Raw genomic sequence first — 20,641 nt, 5'->3', positions numbered from 1 at the left:
ATATAGGACATACATGAAAAACCCATAGCTAAACATCATACTCAATGGGGATAAACAGAGCTTTTCCTTTAGGATCAGGAGCAAGGCAAGGATATCTATTCTTACTTTTATTCAACATAGTACTCAAAGTCCTAGTCACAGCTATTAGACAAGAAATAGAAATAAAAGGCATCCAAGTTGGCAAGGAAGAAGTAAAACTTTCACTATTTACAGGTGACATGATACTATATAAAATCCAAACTCCACCAAAAAAACTATTAGAACTGAAGTGAATTCAATAAAGTTGCAGGATACAAAATATGTAGAAATCTGTTGCATCTCTGTGCATTAATAGTGAACAGAAATTAAGGCAATTCCATTTATAATTCACCAAAAATACCTAAAAACAAACTTGACCAAGAAGGTAAAAGCCCTGTACTCCAAAAACTATAAAACACTGATCAGAGAAATTGAAGAGAACACAAATGAAAATATATGCCATGCTCATGGATCAGAAGAACCAAAATTGTTAAGATGTCCCTACTACCCAAAGCAATCTACAGAGTTAATGCAATCTCTATCAAAATACCAACATTTTTCATAGAACTAGAATCAGTTATACTATGGAACCACAAAAGACCCATGTAGTCAAAGCTGGAGATATCACAATTATAGATTTTAAGGTATGCTACAAAGCTGTAGTCATCAAAACAGTATGGTATTGACACAAAAAATACCTACATCCCTGGATCAGAATAGAAAACCCAGAAACATAGAAATAAACCCACCCTTCTTTTTATTTATTTATTTATGATAGTCACAGAGAGAGAGAGAGAGAGAGAGAGAGAGAGAGAGGCGCAGAGACACAGGCAGAAGGAGATGCAGGCTCCATGCACTGGGAGCCCGACGTGGGATTTTATCCCGGGTCTCCAGGATCATGCCCTGAGCCAAAGGCAGGCGCCAAACCGCTGTGCCACCCAGGGATCCCAAACCCACCCTTCTATCGTCAAAATAGGAAAAGAAGGCAAGAATGTACTCCAGAGAAAAGATAGTCTCTTCAACAAATGATGCTGGGAAAACTGGACAGCTACATGCAAAAGAAACTAGACCATTTGTTACACCGTACAGAGATAAACTCAAAATGGATTAAAGACCTATTGTGAGACCTAAATCCATAAAACTCCTAGGAGAAAACAGTAATTTGACATCAGCAGTAGAAACATTTTTCTAGGTAGGTCTCTACAGGCAAGCAAAAGGAAAGCAAAATTAAGCCATCGGAACTACACCAAAATAAATTTTTGCATAGCAAAGAAAACTAACAAAATAAGGCAACTTACTGAGTGGAAGAAGGTTCCTGCAAATGATGTATCCAATTAGGGATTAATATATAAAATATATGAAGAATTTGTACAATTCAGCACCAAACTAGAGATTTTAAAAATGGGCAGAGGACCGGATTAGACATTTCTCTGAAAACATACAGATAGCCAAGAAACTTGAAAAGACATTCAACGCCACTCACTAATCATCAGGAAAATGCAAATCAAAACCACAGTGAGCTGTCACAGCCATCAGAATGGCTAGAATCAAAACTTTCAGGAACAAGTATTGGCAAGGATGTGCAGAAAAAGGAACCCTGTGTGCTGCTGGTGGGAATATAAGTTGGTGCAGCCACTGTGGAAAATTATGTGAAGTTTCTTAAAAAAAAAAAAAAACCTAATAGTATTATCATATGATACAGTAATGCTACTACTGGGTATTTACCTAAAGAAAACAAAAATGCTATTTCAAAAAGATCTGCACCCCTACGTTTATTGCAGCAGTAGTTACACGATAGTCAAGATATAGAAGCAGCCCAAGTGTCCACCCACAGTTGGATGGATAAAGGTGTGGTACACACATACAATGGAATATTATTTAGAAAAAAAGTGAATCTTGCTATCTGCAACAACATGGATGGACCTAGAAGGTATAAGGCTAAGTGAAATAAGTCAGAGAAACAAATACCATAGGATTCCACTCATGGGAATTTGAAGAATCAAATAGCAAAGAGGGAGGAAGAAAACCAGACTTAAATGTAGAAAACTGATGGTGACCAGAGGGGAGGCTGGGAGGGGACAGGAAATAGGTGAAATAGATAGAGGAGATTAAGAAAATTATTAAAGCATTAACAAGACAAACAGCTTTTAAATATTTCAACCTTCCTTAAGGACAAGTTTGTCCAATAGCATGCATTGCCCCACCTGTGTTTCTTTCATTTCTTTGCCTTTCATTAAATCACTCTAGAGAGTCACAATTGTGCTTTCTAATTTTTTAAATACTTATTTTAGAGGGGAAGGGGCAGAGGGCGAGTGTCTCAAGCCGGCTTCAGGCCCTAGCAGAGCCCGACGTGGGGCTTGATCTCATCACCCTGAGATCATGCCCTGAGCTGAAATGAAGCGGTAGACACGTAACCAACTGTGCCTCCCAGGCGCCCCACACAGCTGTGCTTTTTAATTCATGCTGACAGCACATTTAGACGTAGAACTCATCTGGCTCCCATTTCAGACTGTAGTCTTTTGTTTTTTTTTTTTGTTTTTTTAAGTGTTAATTTGGTCTTTGGTTGGTCTGATCACATTGTTCTTTTCCTATCAAATTAGAAGTTCGGCAGTTTTTCAATTCTAGAAGGCGTTATTGTTCAACACAATCTCAATTGCTGTTTCCTGCATTTGCTGTCCTAGAACTTGAATAATCCTCTACAAAGTACAAGGAGCTATTCGGAAGAGATTGACTATTACATACATGCTGAACTTCATTCAAATGGAATTCCGGGGGCGGGGGGGGGGGGAGAAAAACCCCATTTTGTTCATGTCAGTCCAGTCTATCACACGCAGTATGTAGTCCTCCTGAACACCAAGAATGTGATACACATGATATGCACTAATATTTGTAGAATAAAAGTACATAGTTGAGAACCATGCTGTTATCAGAAAGGGCAGGTACAAACAGGAAAAAAAAAAAAGCACAAATTTACTGGTAGAGTTCTAGATCCAGATGATCCTTAGATATTACCTGCTTTAGAAACCTTTTATCTCCTGTCTTCAAGATACTTCAACCTTCTAAGGTCATTTTCTAGATGTATTTAACATAGGTTTTAGCTTAATGTTCCAGCAAGATTCTTAGTGCTTCAAGGCATAGATGATAAATATATCTATAAAGTATTTGGAAAATGTGTTAAAGAACTAGCACAATTAGGTACGTGGCCTGTAAGGCTGCTTCTATTTACAAGATTGCTACTAGGACTCCCAGTTAAACTCGGTGGTGGGCATATGATTGCCCGTGCTCCCTCCTGAAACCCCATTACAGTGGATTTAAATGTTTAAAGGAGGGGAAGTGGCAGAAGAATCCCTTGGGGGAAAAAAAAAAAAAAAGACGAAGCAGCACAGATTTGGGAGTTGGTGAGCAGAACTACAAAGGCTGTCTTAGCAAGCCAGAGAAAGCTGGAATGCAGCATCTGCTAGGGGAGGGAAAGCCAAGAAGAAGAAACTAGATTCCCTACACAGGACTCCGGAATGGCTCCAGCCAGAGGCAAAAGGAACATGTGAAACAAGAGATCTGCAGTGCCCTTAGCATCACCTCGGTGGCAAGCCAAGAGAAGGGACAGTCCCAACTGGTACAGGCAGTGAGAATTAGCAAGTTTCTAGATCTACTTTGAAAGAGAGCCAACAGGATTTCCTGATGGATGGGACACAAAGAAGAATGACATCTTAGGTTTTTGCCCAAGCAACAAAAGGAGTTGACATCAGTTGGAGGGAAAAAAAAAAAAAAAAAAAAAAAAGACCCCAGGAGCTACAGGCTTAGGAGAGACTAGGAGTTCGTACGTAGACATGTTAAGTTTGAGGTGCCTATTGGACATCCAAGTGGCAACGGTGAACTGTTATCAGTGGTCAAGAAACATGCCTTCCACGCTTCTGTCTTCCCAGTCTGTTTGCCACCTAGCCTCGTGAAAAGACAGTCTAGCATATAAGTGGTCATGAGATACATAGATGTGCCATTGAGGATCGCCTGCTCCCTCCCCAAGCAAGATCCACCCTTCATTTCTATATGGTCTTGGCTTCGGGCAAGTTTTCCTAGGAATAATCAAATGGTTCACTGCCTGGCTTAATTAAGCCAACAAGAAACAAGATCAGATCCATTCAATTTGTACTCTAAGCAACAGCATCAGTATCTGCGATATTGTCCTCAGCTACGCCCCCAGGATTCCAGCTGAACCAAGCCCATGAGGCCACCAGTGTCCATCTTAGACAAGTGGCTTACTTCCTAGGTTTCTATATCAACATAAAGCATTAATCCACAAGGAGAAGGATGTATGAACAATTGCAAAGATTACCTTGGCCCCCAAAGAGGAAGTCTAGGGTGATTCTCTCATCCATAACAACCCAGGCCCAAGAACTAAGGCTGACCTGGGTGCTTGCCAGGACCAGGATGGGGTTTCCTTAAATACTTCAGGTCATCTGTTAGGGTGTAAACCATTGTGTTTTAGGAGAGAGTGAAGCTGACCGTAGTAGTACAATCCCAAAAGAGAATATAGTGTCCCTGGAAAGAGTTTGGTTTAGGGAGGCCCTGTGAACTGGGATCTCTACCAGTCAGAAAGGACAGGTTCACAGTAGCTCCAACATGGCCTCCTAGCCAACTGGTGTGCCTTTGAGTCTCCAGTTCAGTCCACTTGGAAGGTCTGGAGAGTGTCTAGTTTGTCCCCAGTACAAGCTGGGTCACAATATCCACTTCATAAAAATGGTCAGAGCTGTCTGGCAGAGGCAGGCAGACTCACCAGTTGAGTTTCTTTCACCAGTTTGGGAGACCTACCCCACGCTTTCCCCCTGTAGTACGGCTGAGGGCAGTTCTGAAAGACAGGTCATTAATGCCCATCCTCCCCCTACCTCTCAGCTGCTTTCTTGCTCTCCCTTCACCACCCCTCCCCAAATCTCCCATCCCATGCCAGTGGCCAAAACCACCTTTTATCCAGTCATCTCTTACTCATGCCAACATTTCACCTGGAAGAATCAAGGGAAAAGACATGGACATTTTTATAAATCTTAAGAATTGGAATCCCCCAGGCCTCCCTTTCAGGGCTAGAGGAAGCTGATCAGTAACCAAAAGTAGGATCTGTGGGGAGGTGGCCCTTGACAGCCACAGGGTGGGGGGGGGGGTGTCAAAGTTCTGATGAAGTTGATCTGTAAGGCAGAGGAAGGGGAAGCCCCCCTTGAATGTGGCCACCCCTACTGTGGAATGGGCAGGTCAGCTTACAGCCGAAGTTACAAGGCTGGCACACAACAGTAGCCTCCACGTCAAGAGCAGAGTTTTGGTCAGGAGCTGATCCCCACTAGGTCTCAGAACCAGTTTTTGCCAACAGACATTTAAGTGACCGACCCAGACAGTTCATAGGCAAGCCCGATGTTTCCATGGCTTAAGGCACATCTTTGGGCAGTCTGCACTTTCCCCAAGTGGAACCATCAGACAGCTAGGCCCTTGGCAACAGCCCACGAGCCTGAGTTCCACCCAGTGAGTGGGGGGACATCCACTTCCAGCTCCACCGAGGAGACTGAGGGTGAGCACCTATACCAGCTCAGACCCTGCCAGGTTTCTCTTTACCTAAAACCTCATCAAGCCTGAGCCAGGCAAACACAGAAGGCACCACTGGGCCAGTATCTTCAGCTCCAGGTGGGGACCAAGGGGGAGGGAAGTTAAGTTTCCATAGGGAAATGTGTGCTTCTCCCCCAAGTAAAGACAAGATGCTGCTGAGGTCAGGACAGCTGTGTTCTTGAATAGATCAAGTCTATTTTGGGCTCTTTTATTAGTCTGAGTCCAAGTTGACTAACCCCAAAATGGCAATTTGGGGACTGAGCATCTCAAGGCCTTCATGGGTCAGTTATTCCAACTCCCTATAAGCTCAGCAGGCTGAGAGCAGCTTTCCAAAATGGGTCTAGTTGGAGGCGTCTCAGCTGATGTGGCCACAAGTCCCAAACCAATGGCAACTCTAGGTAAAAGCGTGTCACTCTGTTAGAGGCTCCAGTTTGCAGAGTCAGACTTCTCTCCAATGTGAAGGAATCAAAGGTGTCAGGGCTCCTTTTGATGGAGGTAAGGGGTAGAAGTTGGGGGTGGGGAATGCTATCTCTGCCCTTGGAGTGCCAGAGATTCAATGTTCTGCACCCACCTGTATAGACTTAAGAAACTACTTGGCATCAAGCCCCCTGAATTTTTTCAGGTTTGTCAGCTGTACCTGCTGCCAGAAGTGTGTAACACATGTCAGGGCCGTGGAGACCGAGGCTTCTGACTGCTGAACCGACAGGGCATCGACGTGGTGAAGACTTCGGCCATCAGAGAGTAGAGGCTCTCCTGCCGAATTCTGACCCGCCTACTGGCAGCGGAGGTGGTCCCACCAGCCTTCTTTATATAGAGCTCTTTCCCGATCAGGCTAATCCTCTCTGGGATGGGCAAGGACAAGCATAACAATCCTTAGAGGATGCAGCAAGAGTGGTTCTAAGTGGAGGGATTTATGGCAACACAGGCCCACCCCAAGGAGAGAGGCCTCAAAGAAACAACCTAGCCTCACATCTAAAGGAACTAAAACAAAAGCTCTAAAAGGAGCTAAACAAAACCCAAACCCAGCAAAGGAAATAGAAACTAGAGCAGAAATGACAAACTAAAAAACCCAGTAGATCAATGAAACCAGGAGCTGGTTGAGATGATCAAAAGTGGATAAACCTCTAGCTAGACTCAAAAACAAACAAAAAAACCCCAAAAAACTCAAAGTCCTTAATGAAAGAAGAAAAACCACCAGCAAGACAATTTTAAGAATGTTACAAAAACCTATAGGCCAACACATTGGAAAACTTAAATGGATAAATTCCTAGAAACCTACCAGAACTAAAGCACAGGCAATATAGTTTCTGACCTCAGCCATAGCAACCTTTTTCTAGGTCTGAGACAAGCAAAATAAACTATTAGGAATACATCAAAATAAAGTTTTACACAGCAACAGGATCGGGGAAGGTATTGGCAAGTGACCTGATAAAGGGATAGGATCTAAGATATATAAGGAACTGATACAACACCCAAGAAATCATCCAGTTAAAAGACAAGCAAAAATACATGAACAAGAACAGCTGGGTGGCTCAGTGGTTGAGCGTCTGCCTTTGGCTCATGATCCCGGGGTTCTGGAATCGAGTCCTGCATCAGGCTCCCTGCAAGGAACTTGCTTTTCCCTCTCCCCTACCCCTCTCTCATGAATAAAATATTAAAAAGAATACACAAACAGACGTTTCTCCAAAGATCTATAGATGGCCAACAGACCTAGAAGATGCTCAATATCAGGAAACTGCAAAGCAAAAACCACAATGAGCTCACCTCACACCTGTCAGAATGGATAAAATCAAAAACCCAAGAAATAGAGGCACCTCAGTGGCTCAGTGGGTTAAGCATTTGACTCGGTTTCGGCTCAGGTCATGGGATCGAGCCCCCAGTTGGGCTCCACACTGAGTGTGGTGCTGGAGATTCCCCTCTTCCCATTTCACTCTGCCCCTCCCTTACATCCCTTCCCACCATCCCCCCCCACCCCGGCCATCACCTGTGCACATGCACACTCTCAAAGAGAAAAAACACATGTACACAAACATGTTGGTGAGGATGTGGAGAAAATGGAATCCTTTCGCACCGTTAGGAGTGCAAAGTGGTGCAGTCACTGGAAAATTGTGTGGAGTTTCCTTAAAAGTAGAACTACTCTATGATCCAGTAATCCCACTACGGGGTATATACCCAAAGAATACAAAGACACTGAATCAAAAGGGATATAATGTGCCCCTATGTTTATTGCAACATTATTTACAACAGCCAAGATGTGGAAACAGCCCACAATTCTTACAATCAGGTGTAGACACAATGAAAAGCATACTGGGTCCGCCCAAAGGGCCCCGTACACAAGACCACATTGGTTTCCCTTCCAGCTGTGACCTTGAAACCCCATCCAGGCATCCTTTCCTGCCCATGACCAAGTAGGATGGGGACGCCGGTGCCTGTAGCCAACAGAGCCACCATCCTGCTCCCACCCACGGCTCCATAGCATACATGGCTTTTTCCTTAAAGTGGCCAGTGGGAGGGATCCACGGGGAAAACTGAAGGGGAGACACCAGCTCTTACCAGTAAGCGAAGCCCATGTGCTCCGTTTCCAGCAGCCCATCAACTGCTCATAGCATCTCCCACTGGAAGGGTGAGCAACCACCCAAAGGACTATTGGGGCTTCGTGTTTACATCCTACCTCCCACCACACAGTCCCATTCACAAGTAGAACACGGAGAGACTCTTCACCCACCAGCAGAAGGCGACAGCACCTGCCACCAAGTCCCAGGATATTTGCTTCTCCTACCCCCTAACCCAGCCTACAAGGGATCAGTCCTTGCTTTCCCAGAAAAGCTAGGTCTTAGCATCCCACTCTCCTTACCAAAACTGTCAAGGACAGTGGGAGGTCTGGAGACTTTACCTTACTTGCCAGTGAACAAGTAGACCTGCCACATTCCACGTGCTCCCCAGCAGGAGCTTCAGTTGCGTGGGTCCCCTTTGCCCCCCGAGTCCCCTGGCAGCCATGTGGAACAGGCTTAGGCTGGACACAGAGTGGCTGTTGCAGCTAGAGAACCCTAATCCTAGGAAACCCCACTAATTTAAAGGGGCTAAAGAGAGGTCTGATTTTAGCCACCTATCAGAATAGCATTTCCTCAAGAGTATTCGGGAGGGATCTTAGTTTTCAGGGCCTTTAAAGTGAAGATCCTGGCAAGATGAGGGTCTTTGCCAGTAAAGGGACCACAGTCTACCTTTCCCCACTGTTCTCCCCTCCCACATCTTGCTGTAATCTCAAACGCCAACCTTCGAGTTGGTCCAGCTAAAACCCAGAGCCCTTTTTGTTTTCTACCAGCTTTGTGGTAGGGTTCTGAAAGATGGCCTCCTTGTGCAGGAAATTCCAGGTTTTCTTTGAGGGTTTGGTGCCTTGGCTTGCTCAGTGCTGTGGGTGGAACCTGTGGAAGCAAGTGTACATCACGAGCGAGGTAACAGACCTTCCCCTTTCCCAGGGGAGGTTCTCCTTCCCCAGCCTCCAGTGGGAAGAGCCAAGGGACCTACCTTGTCCTGGCAATTGCTCCTTCCCCCCTCCCTCCCAAATGAGGGGTTCTTTCGGTCTTCAGGGTCCTGGTCCCCACTAAATTTCCTCAAAGTCCAGGATCGAGGCCCTTAGAGTCTGGGGTCTGTCAGGAATGTCTGCTGGTTTGGTGGGAGAGCAGAGGAAACGAGGTCACACGGGCCTGGTATCTTGACTGGCAGAGAAGGGTTGAGGGGGAGGTTGTGCAAAAGCAGCTCACTCTTCCAGGTTCTCATTGAAGTCTAGACTCAGGCCTCAGTTTCCCCACATTGGTCTTGAGAAGCTCTCCGAGGATTAAGGTTATCCTAAGAAATGAGGATTTGAAGCCAGTTGGGAGAGTGAAGGAGAAAAAAAAAAAAAACAGATTGTTATCACCATAATTTAAGTGCCATCATCACTCCAAGAGGGTTTTTCCTGAGCAGGAAATGAAAATTGCATAAGCTATTGAAGGACTGAAGTTCGGTTACACCATGAAAGGACAGACCCACTACAAGCGTCAAGTCTCCCACCTGGGACTCTAAACTTGGTCTCTCAAAAGCACAGAAACCCCGCCGCCCTGGAAGCCAACAGGTGAAACCAAGTGCCAGGTATCAGTGGACAGTCACGCTTCATAGTTTCACACTTACCTGGAAAGCCCTTCCAAGCTGCTGGGCACGCAGATTCCCTCCAGCCATGTCCCCTTGGGTTCAGGGGCAAAGCCAGTTGTGTCTAGTCAAGCCTCCTGCTCCTTGGGAGTCTTCTCAAATGGGACAGGATTGGAAGCACCTGGAGTGACTTAGCCAAACCTTGAGGGTCAGCTCCATGTGTTTGACTTTATGCCCAAAGACCCTACAAATGGAAGGAGAACAGTTCTCAGTGGCAGGGGATTTCTGCTCCCAAGGGACACTGGGCAGTGACCCAAGACAGGGCTGTTATTACAACATGGAGCGGAATGCTACTGACATCTAGTGGGTAGAGACCGGAGACACTGCCAAGCGTCCTTAGTACACAGAACAGGCCCCACAGCAGAGTGATCCAGCCCCAATACCAGTGGTGCTGAGGAGAGACCATGAAAAAGGTAGGCGGATGGGTGTTTAAGGCACAGAACCCTCATCCAGACTCTTCATACAGGTGCGTAGAGTTTAAATAGCATCTCGTATTAGGCTTAAAGATGTAGATTAAAAAAAAAAAAAAACTTTGACACTCCAATTGCTGCCTCTAGCAGAAAACTGCCTTCCTGATTCAAAATAGAACTGGACACTTTTTTTTTTTTAAGAACTTGACACTTTCCATTTGGGATTGTAGCTCGTTTGGATTATTAGCCCATGCTCTCAGGATTTCTCCCTTGTTTTTGATTACTCCCTGAAGAGGATTCCTGGGGGGCCTCAGTGGCATCTGGGCAACCATCATCAGGGCCCACTCGTGCGGACTCTCAGTGGGGTGCACCCCTGCTGGCCTCGGTTCGTCTGACCCACCCCCACTGGCTTCAGTGCTGAAGGCCTTGCCACCCCCTTGTCCTCTGGCTTCCGACGAAGTCACTGGTCTCTGCTCAGCTGTGCTTCCTAACAACGGGGGCCAGTCCAGGTGCAACCCTCCCTTACTGGAGGGTTGCCCTTCTGAAGCCGTGAGGAGGGGTCTCCTGCTCCCCAACACTCCAGAGCCCGGGGCTATGGGGGAGAAAGGGAGTCCACCAAGCTTCTCTCCGCCTTCCTGAGCCCTGTCACCAGCCCTGCTAGCTGGGGGCACTTTCCTAGCCCAGGATCATAGAGGTTACGGACAAGTCCCCTTGGTTCTCTGCGTCCCACCTCTCCCACCAAAGCTTGTCTGGGGCTTCTGTTGGGACCCGACTCCTCAGCACCAGGGCAGGGGTGGGGGGTGGCAGCCCAAGGAAGAAGCTCCGGGTCACCCAGGAACACTCACCAACATAGAATGCGCGTAGAATGCTCTCCCAGTTCCCAGCCCAACTCAGGCCTGCCTTTGGGATTAGGAGCAGCTTTTCCCACGTCCTGTGTTAGTAAAGCAACACGATCTGGACGAGGGCCCCTGGGAGGGTCCAGAGTCCAAAACAAGGGGTCATGCTTTGGCTTCCAATCTTTCTGAGCTCCATAATTGGAAGCCCCGAGGGCGGGGAAACAGCCGCTCATGCGTTTGTGATGTGGTGGTAAGAGGTAGAGGAGGAGAAGGACACAGATGGGGTGGGGACGCCACCTGCACCGCGCGCTGACACCCAGGGGTCCTGCTGCTGACCATGGCGAGCGGTTGTGTTAGGAGCCTGGAGAGCTTCATACTCTTCTGAGAAAAGCCAGGAACCTGGAGACGTTCTCAAAACATCTTGATTTTAAGTAAGGCCAAGCTCCTGCGGCCCAAGTGAGCCACGTGTGCAGGCCCGCTCTGTCCTGTGCGCTGCAGGGCGGCCCAGCGCCAGGCTGATCCCACCCAGGTGCGTGCAGAGGAGAGCAGGGCTGCTGAGCTTCCAGACGCCGTGATGAAGCTCACCCATCGGGAGTCGGGAATCTCGCTGCCAGCGGCCTGGAGCCCATACCCCCCGCTGCTTGACTCCCGGGCTCCCAAGGCCCAGGCTCCTGTGCTTAAGTACCTGCCTCCGGATGCGCCCTGCCTGGCGCCTTGACTACAGGCTACAGGTGCAGCAACTGACCCCGGCTGTGTGGACCCCAGGTGCGGACCCCTGAGTGTGGCTGATTGGCTCAGGAGCCTTCTAGGAGCCAGTCTCCGAGGCAGAGGGATTCTGCTTCTCTCTGTAGGGTACAGGTGCACCTGGGCTTAAATTGGAAGTATCTTCTGCATGAAAAAGTTCTGTTTTTTTTTTTTTTTCATTTTAAAGGAAAATATGTCCCATTCATATGTTAAGCCTTTGGCTGCATATATATGAGTCCTTGAAAAATAGTGTGTTTTGCATGAATTAAAACTTTATGTCAATGGTGCCTGTCATGCTGTGCTTTTCCTTCTGCAAGTGCTTTTTCCCATTCATATCCCTGGCTGTAAAACTGGAATAAATAGAAATGGGTAAAGTCATCATCATACTGGAATTTTCCTTTATATATCCTGGTAAAATACACGTAACATGAAGTTTACCACTGCAGCTATTTTCAAGTGTACCATTTAGTGGTATTAAATACAGTTCGCGATGTTGTACAGTCATCACCGCTATCCATCTGCAGGTGCTTTTCAGCTGACAATACTAAAACTCTGTGTCCATCAGTATAGACTATTTTAACTCAGAAAATTACAGATTAAATAACGAAATACAAGGATATTTTTATATAAGGAAAATTTAAATAATCACTACTCCTAATCCAAGCATAGTAGAGAGAGAGAACTATGAAAATAGCATATATTCACTATTCTGGGGGTACAAATACCTGTGGTCATGTTTTAGACCACAAAGAAATGATTCATTAATTCTGTGATTATAGAATATTAAGAAACTGAAAACTTTGATTTAATCTTTTTAAAAAAACTTTCTAAGCTCTAGGTGTTAAGTCACAGTAGTATTAAATGGGAAACCTTGAGACATTGTAGCCTTGTCCATACAAGTATTTTGACAATTAGGAGTTCAGGAAGACTTCCAGGGAGACTTCCTGGTGCTTAACACGTCCTATACACATCCTGCTCAGAGATGACTGTCCCCATAAATGACAGGGCTCAGGAGGGGGGTGTTGAAAGCCTGCTTATCCAAATGTCTGTAAGCTAGAACCAACTGCAAACTTCCTGCTCCTCATGGGATGCGACCTTTCTGTTCATCAATGGGACTAATTGTTTAAAGGAATGCAGTCTGTTCAGTTGAACTAATCAAGCATTAACCAAAAAACAGGTGAATCACTAAATAGGCAGTGGAGAAAAAACAAAACAGAAAATTCATATATGTAGCCAAGGACAAAAGGGAATTTCATATAAAAATAAGAAAATATATCCAGGAACTGGGGAAGGGTAGACTTTTAATAAAGGAGGTTGCCTTGACTGATGCGGCCCATGAGAAAAGAGAACACTAGGATAAGCTCCAAATGGATCAGAGAGCTATATGTAAGTGGAGAAAACCAGAAGAACTAGAAACAATAAAGGAAAATATTGATAAAATTGATTGCACCAAAAAAAATCAGAAAACTTTTGCATGACAAAATATGCGATATGAAAAGCCAAACCCGACAAACTGAGAAAAAATGTTGGCAGTATATCACAGATTGTGAATATCCCTAATGCTCTTAGAAGCTTTTAAAACTCGGGGCACCTGGGTGGCTCAGGGGTTGAGCATCTGCCTTTGGCTCAGGGCGTGATTCCGGGGTCCTGGGATCCCTGGGACTCCCCGCAGGGAGCCTGCTTCTCCCTCTGCCTGTGTCTCTGCCTCTCTCTGTGTGTCTCATGAATAAATAAATAAAATGTTAAAAAAGAGAAACTTTTAAAATTCGAAAAGAAAATTTGAAAACAGGGTAGGGGAAAATGGGGAAGAAGTAGGAAGATCACAGAAGAATAAATGCAAATGACCTTTAAATATGAAGAAATGCTCACTCAGAGGAGAAATGCAAGTGAAAACTATCCCGAGATACAACTTCTTACCCATCCAATTGGCAAAAACTCCCCAGTGTGACAATCTGCTGTGCTGGTGAGGCAGGGGGCAGACAGGTGCTCCCAAAAACCATCAGTGGTGGTCGGGGAAGGGGGGGCACTTTCCCTGGAGAGTCACATGAACTGGCCAGCAGGATCACAGCTCCACCTGTTGCAAACATCAGAAAAAGAAGCAGATGTTCTTTGTCTTTGAAGTCGAAACAAGCAGTAGAAAACGTTTGACATTTTTCTTTTCTCATCTCCTGTAAGTCACTGGAGATAAAGTATCTAGGTCTTCTCACTTATTTTTCCTGGACTTTTTTGGAGTCACTTACCGATGGATTACAGAGCACTGCGTCAAGATGACAAAGAGAGCCCCAAATCCACTAGAGTATGGGAAGGTGGTCAAGAATATTTGTCAATGACGGGCACTGAGGGGGGCACTTGATGGGATGAGCACTGGGTGTTATTCTATATGTTGGCAAATTGAACACCAATAAAAAATAAATTTATAAAAAAAAAGAATATTTGTCAATGAGAATATTTTTCAAGTGACCCCAAACCGGTCACTTGCTCCTTCCAGAATGAAAGGTGTTACAGTGGCGACATCTAGTGGCCACCATCTTAACCAAATGACTAAATGAAGCATCACCAATAGTGGTACAGAATCTGAGATGTTGTGTCTCTTTTGTGATGCAATATGAAGTAAACTGCATTGCCTGCGACAAATTCTTGCCAGAAAATGTTTAACTTGATGTTAATCAAGCCTTCAGCCCTAGTTCCCAGCAATAGGTTACAAGAACAGGTTAGTAAGCGCTACGGGGAAACAAAATTCCAGAAGGTAGAGTATTAAAAACAAAAACAAAAACAAAAACCTGGCCCGTTCTCTTAAAAAAGTCAATATCATGGGGGAGAGGGTGTGTGTGTGCAGAAATCAAAGATGTAGGAAAAAATAGTAGGAGGAGAGCTCCCATGATACTAGTGATCATGGATTTGTTACTCGAAGTTTCTGATAATGGCTCACTATAGCCAATACGGTTGCATTTTTTGGTAGATGAGGTGAAGAACTGCCTGGTGCCTACATCTGACAAAATCCCAGAAAGCTCCAGGACATTACCCATGAGTTCGGAGTTGAAAGAAACTTTTCTAAACTATCAATTATAAAATTATCGTCACATCAAAAAGTGATCAGAGCGTGTGCAACCAACCTCAAGGAGGAAAAAAAGTATTACAGAGATGTGTCAGGCAGTTAATTAATACAAATACTTTACTTTTCTGCATTTTGTGATGTTCGAGGTATATTTTAGCTTTGTAAAATTCGTGATTCATTGTGATTTATTTTCTCACTCTCAGTGAGTACTCATTTTGGTGTCTAATTTTGCTTGAGTAATTTTGAATTTTGTTAAGAAGGTCCCTCGAATTATATAAGGTTCAGGCCCCACAAAACTTTGATTCTGAATGTGATGTTCAATAGGGTGCGCTCTCTCTCTCTCTCTCTCTCTCTCTCTCTCTGAGCCTGGAGAGTGAGGAGGTCTGGTGGGGAAGGGGCAGTAAGGATGCTAGAGAAGTGAACAGAAGGTAAGCCACAACAGGTGGCTAATGGGGCTTTTCTCTGGCAGGAAACAGGGAGCCAAGAAGAGCCTCAGGCAAGGGAGTGGTGTGATCAGAACTTCCCTGAGGCCTGTAGAGGAAGCTTTGGGACCGGGTAGACCTAGGGCCACCTCACCCAAGAGTCCAGGTGAGAAAGGGTGACGACAGATTTTCAACAGCTGGGGATCCAGCCACAGGCTGCACTTTGCCGGAATTTCAAGAGAGACCGTGGCAAGAAGTTTGCTTAAAACCTGCTAAATATTCCCCCTTAAAATGTTTATTTAGGTACATACTTGGATCTTTCTGTCCCCGTTAGATATCTCCGTAGAAACAATTCATTATATGATCCCTCGTATAATCAGTTTAATCAATTTAATCAGTTTGCTAACAGTTTTTCAAACTGGTGTGTACACATCGGAGTTCACTTCACTTAGAAGCAATATTCTAAGGGTGCCTTCACTCAAGCATCAGACCACGTTTTGGGGTGACCCAGCACACAACCTTAAAAAAAAAAAAAAAGCGCTCACAGCACAGCTTGGAAATCAAGTTAGAGCACCACGTGTACGTGCGTTTCACCCAGGGGCCCAGTGTTGCTGCTGCTGCTACCATGGTCAACCTGGGCTGACTCCCCATTTTATTTAAACACAAAACAAAACAAAAAACTACCTAGTGCTATTGACTTGAAATGCCTTTTTGTTCTGAGATTTCCCCAAGTTTCCACTAAGCCATTTCATGTTTTCCTCCAATGGACACAGATACTCATTCCCTCTCTTTTTTCTTTAAGTAAGTCTCACACCCAACCTGGGGCCTGAACTCACAGCCCTGAGGTCAAGAGTCACACGTTCTCCTCACTGAGCCCGCCAGGCGCCCCGAGAAGCAGCTGCTCTCAATAGCATCTCTCCCCTCCATCTACTGAACGAGCCTCCACCGGCAGCCGCTGTTTGGGGGGGCACTCGGGGTACAGATTATAAAACAACTGCTTTGAGAGGATTATCGGTTACACGGTAGTGTTGTGCGATACTTGGATTCAGCAGCTAAATGCGTCTCTGGCCTTTATTTCTCAAATGCCAGGATCTTTAAAGGTTTTGATTAGACGTGAGCAAACGAGAAGGATAAGGAACCCTTGCACAGAAAAACCAAACGCGAGGCCTTTGCTGTGGATTCTCGGATCATGTTTTTAAATCAAGACTTTCATACTCATTAGCCTGTTATAATACGAATAGAGACACTGTTCTGTTTCAAATACCGGGTTGGAGAGTGAGCACTTGTATTGAACAGAATTATTCATGGTGCACAAGGAATACATGGTGAGATGCTGAATTGTTTGTTTGAGATGCTGAATTATATGCCATTTTAACCAGGTGGACAACATCTAGACTGATCAAAACTCTGGGGGATCTGTACATGGCCTTATACGGAGGGGGGGAGCTCGAATGTGAATCAACATGCGTTCTCTGCATACCGCCCCGCCACCGCCCCCAAATAAAGTGGGTCATTCTCGTGGGACGGTGTCCGAAGCTGAAAGCAGACAATGCTTGCAGGACGCCCCTGGCTCATCAGGCTGAGCCCGCTGGCCCGAGATGTGCAAGGCATGTGAGAGGCCGGGGGTGGCTGCAGGCCCAGGAAGACAAGATCGGAACTTCATGCAAGGAGCCAGAGGCAGTGCCGTGTCTCTAACCCTCTCCTGTTTGTACACGGTGTCCTCATCGATAAGGGAGCACTTCATAAAACACACCTTTATACACCAGGGGTTACGTTAGGCCACAAACAGTCTTAAGTCTGAAATTAGAATGTCCGCTTCAATATATTTGCCAACATTTTGATGTTCATTGCAAGGACAGGTCTTACCTCTCTCCCCAGCTCTGGCCAACTGCAGACTCAGCCAAGTGCCTTTCTCTCTTTTTTCCTCCTGCAGATCCCTAAGAGCGCCTCCCGGCCTCTGTGAGGCTGGGGTGCACGGAGGGAGAAGTGAGAAGCTTGGCTGATCCTACATAAGATGGCTTTGGGGTCTCCGGGCTTGGCAGGAGGTTAGAGCTGACCCTTCCTGGTGCGGGTTCCCCCGAGAGGTTGACCTGGATACCACCCCATGCTGTAGCCAGTGCTCCTTTGACCTGCTTCTTCCTGTCTATACCTCATCCCCCAAGCTGTCCCCACCCAGCATCTTCCTATAATAGGTCCCAGAATCTTCCCTGGAAGGCCATCCTCTTGGGCAGGGTTCTCGTTAATCCTGGCCTATATTTTCTGCAACCATTTCTGAGAACCTGTGGGCTTTGCCCTGCCAACGCAACTACTTGGCCAGCGCACGCTCCACTGTGCCCCATGGCCACTTTGGCTTTTTCAGCTATGAGTCAGAAACTGGTTCTGTGGGTCCCCGAGAGCAGAGAGCAAGTGTTCAGATCCATCAGATGGACCCTCTTCCATCCCTGAAGGAGACCTTTGCCCTCAGTTACTGAGAGGTGATTGCTAAGCCCTTAGAATATCCCACCTGATAGGGGTGCTTTTGTGTCTTAGGAGCCTTGGGCCACACCGGATAGTCTAACGGTGCAATTTATGATGGGGGTTTTGGGCCACACAGCATCAGCTCGACCTCCAGAGGGGCTGGAGACGGAAGGTCGGCCATACAGGCTCCCGACCACATCTGCACGATGAAGCTCTAATAAAAACTCTGAGCACCAAGGCTCAGGTGAGCTGCTCTGGTTGGCAATGCTCCATGCATATTGTCACACCTTAGTGCCACCCGTGACTCCACTGGGAGAGGACAAGTGCAGGCTCTGCCCTATTTCCCTTGGATGATTGTAATTTGTATCCTTCTGCTGTAATAAAGTATAACTGTGAAAAAAAAAAAAAGTATAACTGTGAGGATAGCAGCTTTTATTGGATTCTGGAAGTCTTATGAGTTAGCCAACCTGCAAGTCATCTTGGGAACTCCCCAAACTCATCATCCGTGTCAAAAGTGAGGGTCTTGCAGGTGGTCTCCCTTATACCACAAATTTCTTGCACAGGCAGCTGTTCCAAAGGGTTTTTTGAATAATGGGAAAAAATGAAGGAATTTATAAATAGCCGCAGAGGGGATTCCCTGGGTGGTGCAGCGGTTTGGCGCCTGCCTTTGGCCCAGGGCGCGATCCTGGAGACCCGGGATCGAATCCCACATCGGGCTCCCGGTGCATGGAGCCTGCTTCTCCCTCTGCCTGTGTCTCTGCCTCTCTCTCTCTCTGTGACTATCATAAATAAATAAAAATTAAAAAAAATTAAAAAAAATAAATACCCGCAGAGGAAGCCATGCCACTTACCTCAGGGTAGTGTTTTCTCAAATACGGCATGATAAAGTTTGGTGTTCACATGACTTGCATGACAAAATTAGACTTCTTAATGCTGTGGGTTTTCTTCCAAAGTACACTTGGACTTTTCTGGTCACATCTTAAATATAATTCAATTGCCACACTACTTCAAAATCCAAATGCCAAGCAGTTTTCTGCCTGAAGAGGGGAATAAGAGCAACGTTAGAAAACTCTACAGGAAAAAAAAAAAAGAAAAAAGAAAAAAAAAGAAAAAAAAAAGAAAACTCTACAGGGACCCCTGGGTGGCTCAGTAGTTGAGCGTCTGTCTTCGGCTCAGGTCATGACCCCGGGGTCCTGGGTTCGAGTCCTGCATCGGGCTCCCCTTGAGGAGCCTGCTTCTCCCTCTGCCTGTGTCTCTGCCTCTCTGTGTATGTTTCTCATGAATAAATAAAATAAAATCTTAAAAAAGAATAGAAAACTCTTTACAGACCACAGGCAGGCTTTGAGGCTGGCCTGGAAGGGAGGTGTACCTTCCTCCAAAGCTACTCCAGTGTGGACACCCAGGGGGCAGCTGGCCACAGGAAAGGCAAACCCTCCATCCGCGCTTGGCAAACACTTCACAGTCAGGAACGACCACTCCAAAAAATCTCGGGAGCATAAAACTGCTGCCCGTGGACAAAACGAGGTCCCCTGTCAGGGTGAGACCATGTTATTTGTGACCTCAGAGAAGGATCAAGCCTAGAGATGTAACTTTGAGGGCTTCCTCCCTGCTCTCCTTCCTTTGGGGATGAAAGGAAAGGTCCTCTCTGTCTCCTTTAGCACCTTGGACCTCAGGGACAGGTTACTTGCCACAGACATTTCAGGGCTGCCATGTCCTCCCACCATGTGTCCAAGAGTGAACAGCTGTGAGGCAGTAGCCATAGGATCATATGAGAGAACAGAGCGTTCGTTCGTATGGTGAGGAGGCCCAGACATGGAGCAAAGAGCATCGTATTCCTGATGCCTATCAGCTTCGAGATGGTCTATCTGAGTTCTTCCAGGAGGCAATCCTGGCCTCAGAAATCACATTATCCAAGACCTAGGATCACAGCCCTTTCAACTCTCAGGTCCCCAGTTGAGTGATATGCTTTTGATCAGATCTCCTCAGGCAATGCAATATTTTACTTCCGATTCCCATACTCTTTCCAAGAATTCTCACTTCAGTCCCAGAAGTTTAAAGTCATCTTCCACCTTCAAACTTCCCAGTGTGTCCTTTCCTCATTCTTGTATTGGGTGCTGCCTTCTAGCCCTTGAAGTTCTAGAGAACACCGGCTTGCACCTCCTCCTACAGTCTGCGGAAGTCCAAAGCTTCCTCAACATTCCCTACAAGTCCCCAGGCGGGTATGTCCTCAAATCCACTCGGCTTCCGGCCTCCTTGTATTTCTCTGCTCAGCTGCTTCTCCATTTTTCACAGAATTCCCATGTTCACAAACAATTTTAAATATTTTTGGTTTCCTCCAAAATGTGGAGCAAGTTCAGTGATGGAAGCCACCTCACCCTGACCTTGAACACATCACCATTCTCAAAAATATCCTTTAAATTACCAACTACACAAAAGGCCCCCATCTCATCCTACCATCTCTCTCCATCCTTTCTTCTCCAACTTGTCCCAACGCGTTTCATTCTTTCTTGCAACAGAGCAATTTAATCATCCTGAGTCTCATTCTCCACCAATCAAGACATTTTCCTAAACAAAGTTCTCTCCCTGAAAAGAATCCTGTGTAGGCAATTAAAGTGTTTTTAAATTAATTTTATAAGGAACACTTTGGGCACTACTGGGTTCAATCGACCAATCAATGATTATCCCTGCAGATCATTCATTCATGGAAATGGACACTGTTTTATACTGGGCTCCGTGCTGGGTTCCCTGGAGACAGACTCTGAGACAGTAGTAGAAGGTTTGTCGAGGAGTGTATTTAGAAGTACCCCCATGAGGAAATCATGAAGGCAGGGTTGGGCAGAAGCAGTGGGATTGCAACTGATACCATAGCTCTGGAGCTGTGTTTCCCGGGAATGATGTGGAAATTGGGGGGAGAACAGTGCATTGTGCCAA

At 45.9% G+C, this 20,641-nt stretch overlaps 1 long non-coding RNA gene across 3 annotated transcripts; it reads right to left on the bottom strand.

Moving 5' to 3' along the window:
- Positions 1-7,798: 7,798 nt before the first annotated feature.
- On the bottom strand, positions 7,799-20,273 carry LOC112650240 (uncharacterized). 3 transcript variants are annotated; one of them, XR_003130052.3, is made up of 8 exons: positions 20,165-20,273; positions 18,562-18,747; positions 15,565-15,772; positions 13,694-13,850; positions 11,042-12,126; positions 9,769-9,970; positions 9,127-9,447; positions 7,799-9,023 (listed from the first exon to the last, which is right to left on the bottom strand). It is a non-coding gene; the product is annotated as an uncharacterized LOC112650240 (long non-coding RNA). The 3 variants fall into 3 exon arrangements; XR_003130051.3 differs by lacking the exon at positions 15,565-15,772 and having other exon boundaries at positions 20,165-20,272; XR_007414142.1 differs by lacking the exon at positions 15,565-15,772 and having other exon boundaries at positions 11,042-11,127; positions 20,165-20,270.
- Between the last annotated feature and the right edge of the window lie 368 nt (positions 20,274-20,641).

This window comes from Canis lupus, chromosome 11 (assembly GCF_003254725.2).
Source record: "Canis lupus dingo isolate Sandy chromosome 11, ASM325472v2, whole genome shotgun sequence".
In the NCBI taxonomy this organism is placed as follows: Eukaryota; Metazoa; Chordata; class Mammalia; order Carnivora; family Canidae; genus Canis; species Canis lupus.
Note: the sequence above shows the minus strand (reverse complement) of the source record. Positions and strands in the feature narration are given on the sequence as shown.